At 43.5% G+C, this 13,264-nt stretch overlaps 1 pseudogene across 1 annotated transcript in view; it reads left to right on the top strand.

Annotated features, from left to right (window-relative positions):
• LOC311146275 (dihydropyrimidine dehydrogenase [NADP(+)]-like) overlaps nt 1–13,264 on the top strand; it is a 176,597-nt pseudogene that overhangs the window by 104,598 nt on the left and 58,735 nt on the right. Inside the window, exon 14 of the transcript in view lies at nt 6,922–7,086. The product of the transcript in view is annotated as a dihydropyrimidine dehydrogenase [NADP(+)]-like (transcript). The remainder of the gene's footprint in view (nt 1–6,921; nt 7,087–13,264) is intronic.

Below are 13,264 nucleotides of genomic sequence, written 5' to 3'. Positions count from 1 at the left end.
TGACAGAGCCAAGTGAGTTGGTGTATAGAGAGAATAGGAGAGGGCCTACAGTGGTGAGAGCATGTGGTGCAGAGACAGATTCTCGCCACGCCACCTGGTAGGAGCGACCTGTCAGGTAGGACGCAATCCAAGAGTGAGCAGCACCAGAGATGCCCAACTCGGAGAAGGTGGAGAGGAGGATTTGGTGGTTCACAGTATCAAAGGCAGCAGATAGGTCTAGAAGGATAAGAGCAGAGGAGAGAGTTAGCTTTAGCAGTGCGGTGAGCCTCCGTGACACAGAGAAGAGCAGTCTCAGTTGAACCACCAGTCTTGAAACCTGACTGGTTTGGATCAAGAAGGTCATTCTGAGAGAGATAGCAGGAGAGTTGGCTAGAGACGGCACGCTCAAGAGTTTTGGAGAGAAAAGAAAGAAGGGATACTGGTCTGTAGTTCTTGACATCGGAGGGATCAAGTGTAGTTATTTTTTGAGGAGGGGTGCATCTCTCGCTCTCTTGAAGACGGAAGGAACATAGCCAGTGGTCAAGGATGAGTTGATGAGCGAGGTGAGGTAAGGGAGAAGGTCTCCAGAAATGGTCTGGAGAAGAGAGGAGGGGATAGGGTCAAGCGGGCAGGTTGTTGGGCGGCCGGCCGTCACAAGTCGCAAGATTTCATCTGGAGAGAGAGGGGAGAAAGAAGTCATTTGACTTAATAAATGAGGATCGGATGTCGTCAACCTTCTTTTCAAAATGGTTGATGAAGTCATCCACAGAGAGGGAGGAGGGAGGGGGAGGAGGAGGAGGATTCAGCAGGGAGGAGAAGGTGGCAAAGAGCTTCCTAGGGTTAGAGGCAGAGGCTTGAAATTTAGAGTGGTAGAAAGTGGCTTTGGCAGCAGAAACAGAGGAAGACAATGTAGAGAGGAGGGAGTGAAAAGATGACAGGTCCACAGGGAGTCTAGTTTTCCTCAATTTTTTGCTCGGCTGCCCGGAGCCCTGTTCTGTGAGCTCGCAATGAATCGTCAAGCCACGGAGCAGGAGGGGAGGACCGAGCTGGCCGGGAGGATAGGGGACATTGAGAGTCAAAAGATTCAGAGAGGGAGGAGAGGAGGGTTGAGGAGGCAGAATCAGGAGATCGGAGGGAGAAGGATTTAGCAGAGGGAAGAGATGATAGGATGGAAGAGGAGAGAGTAGCGGGAGAGAGAGAGCGAAGGTTGCGACGGCACATTACCATCTAAGTAGGGGCAGAGTGAATAGTGTTGGAGGAGAGCGAGAAAGAAAAGGATACAAAGTAGTGGTCGGAGACTTGGAGGGGAGTTGCAGTGAGATTAGTAGAAGAACAGCATCTAGTAAAGATGAGGTCAAGCGTTTTGCCTGCCTTGTGAGTAGGGGGGATGGTGAGAGGGTGAGGTCAAAAGAGGAAAGGAGTGGAAAGAAAGAGGCAGGCGTAGGGAGGTTAAAGTCACCCAGAACTGTGAGGGGTGAGCCATCCTCAGGAAAGGAACTTATCAAGGCGTCAAACTCATTGATGAACTCTCCAAGGGAACCTGGAGGGCGATTATTGATAAGGATGTTAAGCTTGAATGGGTTAGTGACTGTGACAGCATGGAATTCAAATGAGGAGATAGACAGATGGGTCAGGGGGAAAAGAGAGAATGTCCACTTGGGAGAGATGAGGATTCCTGTGCCACCGCCGCGCTGACCAGATGCTCTCGAGGTATGCGAGAACACATGATCAGACGAGGAAAGAGCAGTAGGAGTAGCAGTGTTTTCTGTGGTAATCCATGTTTCCGTCAGCGCCAAGAAGTCGAGGAACTGGAGGGTAGCATAGGCTGGGATGAATTCTGCCTTGTTGGCCGCAGAACGGCAGTTCCAGAGGCTGCCAGAGACCTGGAACTCCACGTGGGTCGTGCGCACAGGGACCACCAGATTAGAGTGGCAGCAGCCACGCGGTGTGAAGTGTTTGTATGGCCTGTGCAGAGAGGAGAGAACAGGGATAGACAGACACATAGTTGACAGGCTACAGAAAAGGCTACAATAATGCAAAAGAGATCGGAATAAAATTAACTAAACATCTGGGGAAGCGAGAGAGCGGGGCCTCTCTCACTTACCTTTTCACTGAAACACTCAAATATAACTCTCCCAACTTCCACTTTAGAAATTATAATTGTTGTAAACTACAGCGGTTCAATGTTTTCTAGGAATAGACTCTAACTTAGTTTATTCAGCTAGCTACTTGGTACAGTATTCTTCCGTGAAAACCGCCCAGGGCACTGTATCCTATGACACCATGGCTAACTAGCATGCTAGCATCCAATAACACGGTTAGCACCAATACTTGGTTACAACAAACTACCAATAGTGTGTTAACACACTAAACAGATCTTTCGTGTCCGTGTCTAGTTCCTTTCATAACGCAGAAATAATTAAACGTTGGCTAGCTAGCACAGTCAGTCATGCTAGCTACACAAGTGGACTACACATCTCGAATGTTCAGAAAGTGAAGCTTTACGTTGCAAAATTCTCATTGACTAAAATGATATTGTATTTAGTTGCTACAGTACTGCTAGCTGGTAGTGTTGGCTAGCTAGCAATGGCTGCGGTGTTGACTTTATTTGAAAAACGGCGTCACTGCGAACGAATGTAGCTGGCTAAAATGATATTGTATTTAGTTGCAACAGTACTGCTAGCTGGTGGTGTTGGCTAGCTAGCAATGGCTGCAGTGTTGACTGTTTGAAAAAACGGCGTCGCTGCGAACGAATGTAGCTGGCTAGCTAACCTCGATAGTTTCTCTATACTACACCTTTATCTTTGATACAAAGACAACTATGTAGCTAGCTAACATTACACTAATCAAATCGTTCCATTGTAATGTAATGTGTGTCATATTACCTGCGGAGCGAAGTACCTACTATTTGGTTAATGATATCATTAGAAATGCTTATTTTCCTCAAATCTTTTTTACTACATAACATAGAAATGCACAATTTTCACATATGTTGATGTTGGGGTGGTGCTGTAGATGATGAATATGATGTTGAAAAATGCTGGAATTTTCCTTTAAACTCTGTAACTGTTTTAAAGTCACAATTGTCCTCATGGTGAAATCCCTGAGCTGTTTCCTTCCTCTCCGGCAACTGAGTTAGGAAGGATGCCTGTATCTTTGCTGTGACTGGGTGTATTCTTACACCATCCAAAGTGTAATTAATAGCTTCACCATGCTCAAAGGGATATTCATTGTCTGCTTTTAAAAATAATTGCTTTTATCTACCGATAGGCAACCTTCTTTGCTAGGCATTGGAAAACTCGGTCTTTGTGGTTGAATCTGTGTTTGAAATTCATTGCTTGACTGAGGGACCTCTTACAGATAATTGTATGTGTAGGGTACAGAGATGAGGTAGTCATTCAGAAATTATGTTAAACAGGAAATTGTTACTCCTGAACTTACACCACCGGTCAAAAGTTTTAGAACACATTTACATTTTAGCAGACGCTCTTATCCAGAGCGACTTACAGGATCAATTAGGGTTAAGTGCCTTGCTCAAGTGCACATCGACAGATTTTTCACCTAGTCGGCTCGGGGATTTGAACCAGCGACCTTTCGGGTACTGGCACAACGCTCTTAACCACTAAGCTACCTGCCGCCCAGGTGACTACCTCATGAAGCTGTTTGAGAGAATGCCAAGAGTGTGCAAAGCTGTCATCAAGGTAAAGGGTGGCTATTTGAAGAATCTCAAATCTCAAATATATTTTGATTTGTTGAACACTTTTTTAGTTACTACATGATTCCATATGTGTTATTTCATAGTTCTGGTGTCTTCACTATTATTCTACAGTGTAGAAAATAGTAAAAATAAAGAAAAACCCTTGAATGAGTAGGTGTTCTAAAACCTTTGACCGGTAGTATATTTAGACTTGCCATAACAAAGGGGTTGAATATTTATTGACTCAAGACATTTCAGCTTTTCATTTTTTATTAATAATAAAAAAACTATTTAAAAAAAACATAATTCCACTTTGACATTTAAAGAAATCTGAATTTAGTCCATTTTAAATTCATGCTGTAACAGAATGTGTAAAATGTCAAGGAGTGTGAATACTTTCTGAAGGCGCTATAGATAACTAAACATTTCTTAAAGTGCATTCAAAACGTGATTTTCCTGTGTTTTGTATATATTTCCACACTATGGGGTTGGAATAATACTGTGAAATTGTGATAATTATGATAAGGGCTGTTTAAAACACTACTTCAATTTTCAGCCTCGTTTGGTGGGCTGGAGTTTTGGCCTACCTGGTGACATCACCAGGCGGTAAATTAGTTGATAGACCAATCAACTAATTTAATTTTTACATTTTAGTCATTTAGCAGACGCTCTTATCCAGAGCGACTTACAGTTAGTGAATACATTTTTATTTTATTTTTTCATACTGGCCCCCCGTGGGAATCTAACCCACAACCCTGGCATTGCAAATGCCATGCTCTACCAACTGAGCTACATCCCTGCCGGCCATTCCCTCCCCTACCCTGGACGACGCTGGGCCAATTTTGCACCGCCCCATGGGTCTCCCGGTCGCGGCCGGCTACGAGAGAGCCTGGATTCGAACCAGGATCTCTAGTGGCACAGCTAGCACTGCGATGCAGTGCCTTAGACCACTGCGCCACTCGGGAGACCTATAGGTATAACATGGTGGCAACAGAGCTATAGGTTAAGGTGTGATTGAACTGTGGTCTCCACTCTTTGACTATGTGATGTTTCATTCTTCTCGACCTGGCTGGCAAGTCAGCCACCAGCACAGGACAGGACAGGAAAACAAGTGGACCACTAAAAACAAAAAGAGAGGGATTTAAACTCGCCATAAAGAGTAGGAGACAGAGAGAGTGAGGAAGAAGCATTTTTCCCTTACTAGCATCCACCACCACCCCCGGTCACGTACATCCCTTTCTCCTGAGATAATAATGGCTGTAGTCATAGAGATAATTGTGGTCGAATGGTTTTCTGTGTCAGCTAGTGCCACGTGGTGTGCAATTGAAAAACTGAGACAAATATTTGAGGGAGGATGTTTTTCTTCTCTCTCGCTCACTCTCTCGCTCTCGCTATCTCTTTCTTTCTCTTTATTTCTCTCTCTTGTTTCTCCTCCCTGCAGATAGAAAGGAAAGGGTGTTGAGGGAAGAGACCGTGTAAGTAACTGCTGTTTGGTAATTACCTCGAATGTGCCTCCTCATGGCCGGCGGCCAATCGTTGGTTGTCTCTGTGTTGGAGGAGCTATAGCCTTGGCAATTATATTTGATCTCTCTTTATCGTGTTCGTTCTCTTTTCATAAAGGGTTGTGGGGATGGATTAGTGGCCTGGGCTCTTGTGGTAACCCAATGGTTAACAGAAACACCAAGGACCCGGTAACCTATAGTATGTGAATACTTGTTGAGGGCCCTAGTACATTTGGATGGGTTGTTGTTACAGAGGTTAGCCTGTGGTAATGGACAGAGAGGACGGTGTTATTGGCTACATTTTCTTCACAGGTGCATGTATTACATTGAGGTGTGTGTGTGTGTTGTGTGTGTGTGTGTGTGTGGTGTGTTCTTGTCTGTGTGTTTTTGTGTGTACGAACAAAAATAGATATGAACAGCTCAAGAACAGGACTACACGCAATTAACCATTCACTCATCATCCTGTTTGTTCATCGAAACGTGGCTCTCACGTCTGTCTAGATCTTCATCAATCTCATTCTTATTCCTTTATACTCACCGACTACAAACAATTTGTCCGGACTTGTCTTGCACTCAGGGTTAGGTAGCAGAGAGCTGCCTTCATATGTAGTTGACTGAACTCACAGTGCAGTGCCGTGCTAAATCCATGAAACATTGCCCTGTGGATACATCCCAACTATTAGCAGTGAACACAGCAGATGTTACAGGAAACAAATACATGCTCACAGGGGAAACAACTGTTGGCTGTGATGCTGTCTTTTATTTTCCCACTATAGCATGTGTTTAGGATTATTTAAAAAACTATTGCAGATTATGTCTTCGTCACAATCATTAATGTCGTTTTTTTCCATCTATAGTCTATAGATACTACATAAACCAAATATCATTACATCTATTAGTGTGTTATACTGTAATTGTTTGATATGGACTTGTTTTTAATTAGATTACGCAAATTGGTCGCTACTAATTGGTAATAGTAACCAGAGCAGAAAGAAATGTCAGTCTTCAAATATCATTGTCTCTGTAGTAAATGTCTATAAGTAACTGTATATCATGAATATGAATTGTGGTTCTCCAGTCATTAAGTAAAAGCGGCTAAATTGAAATATTGAATTGCAGGAGTATGTCATACTTGTACTGCATTATTGAATAGCCTGTAGGTTCAATAGTTATCCTCATTGGCTTTGAATCAAATATAATATTCAGATTCACAACTGAAGCCAGTATCTTTGAAGTTACATTATACTGACATTATACTGACCATGCATCTGCCTCCTATTTGCATTGTCATTTCATGCTGTTCATGCAGATGATGCAGATGATCATGTTAGCAGGATATTTTTGTGACCAATTGACCTGAACATGAAAAACTGAGCCTTAATTATGCTGTACAGTTACAGGGATTTTTCTGCCATTGAAATACTTGGGCGGGCAGTGTAAAAAAAAATGTTGCTTTAAAACTGCAAATATTTATCTCGGCTCCATGAAGAAATTAGTAGAATTGCAGGAAATTGGATACACCGCCAAGATAGGGGCTTCTAAAATGTTAATTTTTTTTACATTCAGCCGCGCCGATGGGCAGACCGCGCCCAATGCCGCTCCACCTGCCACGCCCCCTGCCATGACCCCACCACCTAAGCCGCTTTTTTTATCCGGAAAAAAACCTGCAATTATGTTCAGGAAAAACTCCTGGCCTTCATGATAATGTATCAATTTATCTCATTCCTACGTTTCGTCCCACAGGCCCTAGTGACTAATGTGTCTCCCCGTATTGTGCGTGGCACCACGTCAGGTCATGTGTTCGGCCCCGGACAGGGCTCCTTCCTCAACATCGAGCTGATCAGTGAGAAGACTGCTGCCTACTGGTGCCAGGGTGTCAAAGAGCTGAAGGCAGACTTCCCCAAGAACGTGAGTTTACTCTTTTCCATAGATACCATTTCATGCTATCGTGCTGAACCATACTGTGCTGACTTAGAAACTCTCTTTTCACATAGTCCTTTCCAGCGCACTTCCAGTAACAACTGTAGTGGATGTGTAACCAGGCCAGCACAGTACAGCTCAGTTTGGCCTGGCTTGGTTCAGTTCAGTAATGTAAAAAGGGTAGTAGTGTGGTGTCGATTTGATATCTTATTTACCATTTGAAGACTCTAACTTTCTTTCTCAGCATAGAGGAATTAGCCAATGTCCCTCAAACTAGTTTTGCATCCAACTGCAGTTCCATCAGTTTTGAGGATATTTAGTCCAGAATGAACTACAGCAAAAAAAAGTGAGTCTGTCCCAGTGAACATAATACCCAGCTTTCCTGTATGGAGCGTTACTGTATATCCGTGTCAGTCTATCCAATTTGGACTACAGTGTTTACACTGTATTACACTGCTACGCTTCCACACCAAGCTCAGGTTCAGGAATCCTCTTCACAACTGACCTCTTCCAACCTTCATCCTCCTGTTATTTCCTTAACTGGATGCCTGAGCTCCCTACCAGCCCATCCCCTTGTCCCATCCTCCCCAAACTAGTTACCATTGCAGCAAAACATAAATATGTATATCCCACTGAGAGGCAGCCATTAATAATTTTTCATAGATTTTCGGGGAGGTCAAGTCTATTCTCCATCCTCCATTATTCCCATTAATTATTTCTGTTTTCCTCCCCAACTCTCCAAAATGCTCCACAACGTTCCTCTACACTCGTCGTCAACATGACGTGACCTTGTAGGTCACCGTCCTCGGTCCGCCAAGCGCACTCTGGGTTGCTTTGAAATGCGTCTTCGGCAGAGGCAGAAGCAAACTCATCACAGCGCATGCCTCCCCGAGGTTAAAGGTCACTGGCGTACGCCGCTCTGCAAAATGAATACTCAGAGAAGGGGAATGAATAATAACAAAGCCCTCTACAAATAATGTGAAATTGTTGGGACTGGGGAGATTGAGACACCTCTTTCTCACAGGGACTGATTAAGACTGTGGAGTGGTCTGTCTGCATCGGGTGTTACAGGCAGCGGGCATGCCTGTACTACACAGAGAGAGAGAGAGAGAGAGAGAGAGAGAGAGAGAGAGAGAGAGAGAGAGAGAGAGAGAGAGAGAGAGAGAGAGAGAGAGAGAGAAAGAGAGAGAGAGAGAGAGAGACAGAGAGAGAGACAGAGAGACAGAGAGAGAAGGTGCTACCCCATCCCCCTTTTTTAATATCTCCATATCAGCAGTGATTGACAGTTGCCGGGGGTCCCTGGAGAGGCAGTGTAGAGGGTGGATGGGATCACTTACTCACTCTGCTCCATTATTAAAGAGATAACAGGAGGATCCCCCTGTTCGGCTCTGTTAGGTTCTGCTCTGCTCCTCACAGACAGACAGACAGACAGACAGACAGACGGGCGGGCTGGAGGACGGGAAGACAGACAGACAGACAGGCAGGCAGATGGACAACCACACGGCTCACTCCACGGGATAGGGTTTAGCCAGGACTGTTCTGCTGCATTGTCTGTACGTCTGTCTCTGTCTGTCTGTATGCGTATCACACTGTTTTCTAGTCTCTACGTCTGTCTGTCTGTCTGTCTGTCTTTACGACTGTACGGCTGTACGTCTACCTCTACGTCTGGCTGTACGTCTGTCTCTATGTCTGGCTGTACGTCTGGCTGTACGTCTATCTCTACGTCTGGCTGTACGTCTGTCTCTATGTCTGGCTGTACGTCTGGCTGTATGTCTATCTCTACATCTGGCTGTACGTCTATCTCTACATCTGGCTGTACGTCTGTCTCTATGTCTGGCTGTACGTCTGGCTGTATGTCTATCTCTACATCTGGCTGTACGTCTATCTCTACATCTGGCTGTACGTCTACCTCTACGTCTGGCTGTACATCTGTCTCTATGTCTGGCTGTACGTCTGTCTCTATGTCTGGCTGTACGTCTGGCTGTACGTCTACCTCTACGTCTGGCTGTACATCTGTCTCTATGTCTGGCTGTACGTCTGTCTCTATGTCTGGCTGTACGTCTGGCTGTATGTCTATCTCTACATCTGGCTATAAGTCTGTCTCTATGACTGGCTGTACGTCTGTCTCTATGTCTGGCTGTACGTCAGTCTCTACGTCTGGCTGTACGTCTGTCTCTATGTCTGGCTGTACGTCTGGCTGTATGTCTATCTCTACATCTGGCTGTACGTCTGTCTCAATGTCTGGCTGTACGTCTGTCTCTATGTCTGGCTGTACGTCAGTCTCTACGTCTGGCTGTACGTCTGTCTCTATGTCTGGCTGTTCGTCTGGCTGTACGTCTATCTCTACGTCTGGCTGTACGTCTGTCTCTATGTCTGGCTGTACGTCTGGCTGTACGTCTACCTCTACGTCTGGCTGTACGTCTGTCTCTATGTCTGGCTGTATGTCTATCTCTACGTCTGGCTGTACGTCTGTCTCTATGTCTGGCTGTACGTCTGGCTGTATGTCTATCTCTACATCTGGCTGTACGTCTGTCTCTATGTCTGGCTGTACGTCTATCTCTACGTCTGGCTGTACATCTGTCTCTATGTCTGGCTGTACGTCTGGCTGTACATCTACCTCTACGTCTGGCTGTACGTCTGTCTCTATGTCTGGCTGTACGTCTATCTCTATGTCTGGCTGTACATCTGTCTCTATGTCTGGCTGTACGTCTGGCTGTACATCTACCTCTACGTCTGGCTGTACGTCTACCTCTACATCTGGCTGTACGTCTATCTCTATGTAGTTGGCGGCAGGTAGCTTAGTGGTTAAGAGCGTTGTGCCAGTAACCGAAAGGTCGCTGGTTCTAATCCCCGAGCCAACTAGGTGAAAAATCTGTCGATGTGCCATTGAGCAAGGCACTTAACCCTAATTGCTCCTGTAAGTCGCTCTGGATAAGAGCGTCTGCTAAATAATGTAAATGTAAATGTCTGGCTGTACGTCTGGCTGTACGTCTATCTCTACGTCTGTCTCTACGTCTATCTCTACATCTGGCTGTACGTCTATCTCTACATCTGGCTGTCTGGCTGTAGGTCTGGCTGTACGTCTGGCTGTACGTCTGTCTGGCTGTACGTCTGTCTGTCCTGTCTCTGTAGCTTCAAACCTCCAGTAGTAATCCCCAGTGATCCAGAGACTCATTCTCATAAGTAACCTCACACAACTCAACATCCCCTTTTTCCCTCTCCCTCTCTATATCAATGTGTGTAGATACTAAATACGTTTTCCCTCTCTACATCAATGTGTGTAGATATTAAAGACGTTTTCCCTCTCTATATCAATGTGTGTAGATACTAAGATGTTTTCCCTCTCTATATCAATGTGTGTAGATATTAAAGACGTTTTCCCTCTCTATATCAATGTGTGTAGATACTAAGATGTTTTCCCTCTCTATATCAATGTGTGTAGATACTAGATACTAAAGATGTTTTCCCTCTCTATATCAATGTGTGTAGATACTAGATACTAAAGATGTTTTCCCTCTCTACATCAATGTGTGTAGATACTAGATACTAAAGATGTTTTCCCTCTCTACATCAATGTGTGTAGATACTAGATACTAAAGATGTTTTCCCTCTCTACATCAATGTGTGTAGATACTAAAGATGTTTCCCTCTCTATATCAATCTGTGTATATACTAGATACTAAAGATGTTTTCCCTCTCTATATCAATGTGTAGACACTAGATACTAAATACGTTTTCCCTCTCTACATCAATGTGTGTAGATACTAAATACGTTTTCCCTCTCTACATCAATGTGTGTAGATACTAAATATGTTTTCCCTCTCTACATCAATGTGTGTAGATACTAAAGACGTTTTCCCAACAACAGTCTGGACACTGTACTGTACGTAGCATGTGCCACATGAGAGGGGTTCAGTAGGGGGAAACTTTGCATTAAACTTTGCATTAATTTCCTCTTCAACTGGCCCGGAATCAATATTTGCAGTTGAATAGCCAAGTCCCAAGGTAGAAAGGATGAAGGGTTATCACAAGTCTCTATACAGGATCTATAAAATCAAATACACTTGGTTACAGTATATCACAGGCAGGCATGTGCCACTGTGCATTATTGACACATCCACCTAATTGTTTCCTTTAAAACCCAAAGGAGTGAGAGGAAGAGTGTTATATCTACCCTAGTTTATAGGTAGATTATAGTTTCTACAACAGTGGAAAATGGTTTTGCGGAGGACTGATGGGCGATGAAGTTTTCAAAAGACACATTATATTTGTATTTGTATTTATTATGGATCCCCATTAGCTGCTGCCAAGGCAACCGCTACTCTTCCTGGGGTCCAGCAAAATGAAGGCAGTTTATAAAAAATTTTAAACATTGCAATACATTCACAGATTTCACAACACACTGTGTGCCCTCAGGCCCCTACTGCACCACTACCACATATCTACAGTACAAAAATCCATGTGTACGTGTGTGTATAGTGCGTATGTTATCGTGTGCGTGTATGCATGTGTCTGCACCTATGTTTGTGTTGCTTCACAGTCCCTGCTGTTCCATAAGGTGTATCTGTTTTTTAAATCTAATTTTACTACTTGCATCAGTTACTTGATGTGGAATAGAGTTGCATGTAGTCATGGTTCTATGTAGTACTGTGCACCTCCCATAGTCTGTTTTGGACTTGGGGACTGTGAAGAGACCTCTGGTGGCTTGTCTTGTGGGGTGTGCATGGGTGACGAGCTGTGCGCCAGTAGCTCAAACAGACAGCTCGGTGCACCCAACATGTCAACACCTCTCATAAAAACAAGTAGTGATGAAGTCAATCTCTCCTCCTCTTGGATCCAGGAGAGATCGACATGCATATTATTAATATTAGCTCTCTGTGTACATCCAAGGGCCAGCGTGCTGCCTTGTTCTGAGCCAATTGCAATTTTTCATAGACAACAATAACTTTTTCACCTCTTCCACACTCACTTTACGGAATTCAAAATTACAGTGCTTGTCTTTCATAATTTGGTCAGATATACTTGGATGTGTAGTGTCAGCAATTGTTGCTGGCATGTCATGCCTAAATTTGCTAATCTTGCCAATGAAAAAATCATTAAAGTAGTTGCAATATCAGTTGATTTTGTGATGAATGAGCCATCTGATTCAATGAATGATGGAGCTGAGTTTGCCTTTTTTCCCAATATTTCATTTAAGGTGCTCCAAAGCTTTTTACTATATTTCTTTATGTCATTTATCTTTGTTTCATAGTTTAGTTTCTTGTTCTTTTTATTCAGTTTAGTCACATGATTTCTCAATTTGCAATACGTTTGCCAATCGGTTGTGCAGCCAGACTTATTTGCCATTCCTTTTGCCTCATCCCTCTCAACCATACAATTTTTCAATTCTTCATCAATCCACGGGGATTTAACAGTTTTTATAGTCATTTTCTTAATGTGTGCATGCTTATTAGTAACTGGAATAAGCAATTTCATAAATGTGTCAAGTGCAGTGTCTGTTTGCTCCTCATTACACACCACGGACCAACATATATTCTTTACATCAACGACATAGGAATCACTACAAAACTTATTGTATGACCTCTTATACACAATATTAGGCCCAGCCTTTGTAACTTTGGTTTTCCTAGATATGGCTACTATATTGTGATCACTATATCCAATGGATTTGGATACTGCTTTCAAACAAATCTCTGCAGCATTAGTAAAGATATGATCAATACATGTTGATGATTTAATTCCTGTACTGTTTGTAACTACCCTGGTAGGTTGACTGATAACCTGAACCAGGTTGCAGGCACTGGTTACAGAAGCTTTCTCTTGAGTGGGCAGCCTGATGAAAGCCAGTCAATATTTAAATCACCCAGAAAGTATACCTCTCTATTGTTATCACAGACATTATCAAACATTTCACACGTTATCCAGATACTGACTGTTAGCACTTGGTGGTCTATAGCAGCTTCCCACCAGAATGGGCTTTAGGTGAGGCAGATGAACCTGTAGCCATATTACTTCAACAGTATTAAACATGAGATCCTCTCTAATCTTCACAGGAATGTGGTTCTGAATATAAACAGCAACACCTCCACCATTGGCATTTCTATATTTTCTATAAATGTTATAACCTTGTATTGCTACCACAGTATCATCAAAGGTATTATCCAAG

The sequence above is a fragment of the Coregonus lavaretus genome (genome assembly GCF_964263955.1).
Source record: "Coregonus lavaretus genome assembly, chromosome: 19".
Lineage (NCBI taxonomy): Eukaryota > Metazoa > Chordata > Actinopteri > Salmoniformes > Salmonidae > Coregonus > Coregonus lavaretus.
The sequence above is the reverse complement of the archived record's forward strand: the minus strand, read 5'-3'. Positions and strand labels throughout refer to the sequence as shown.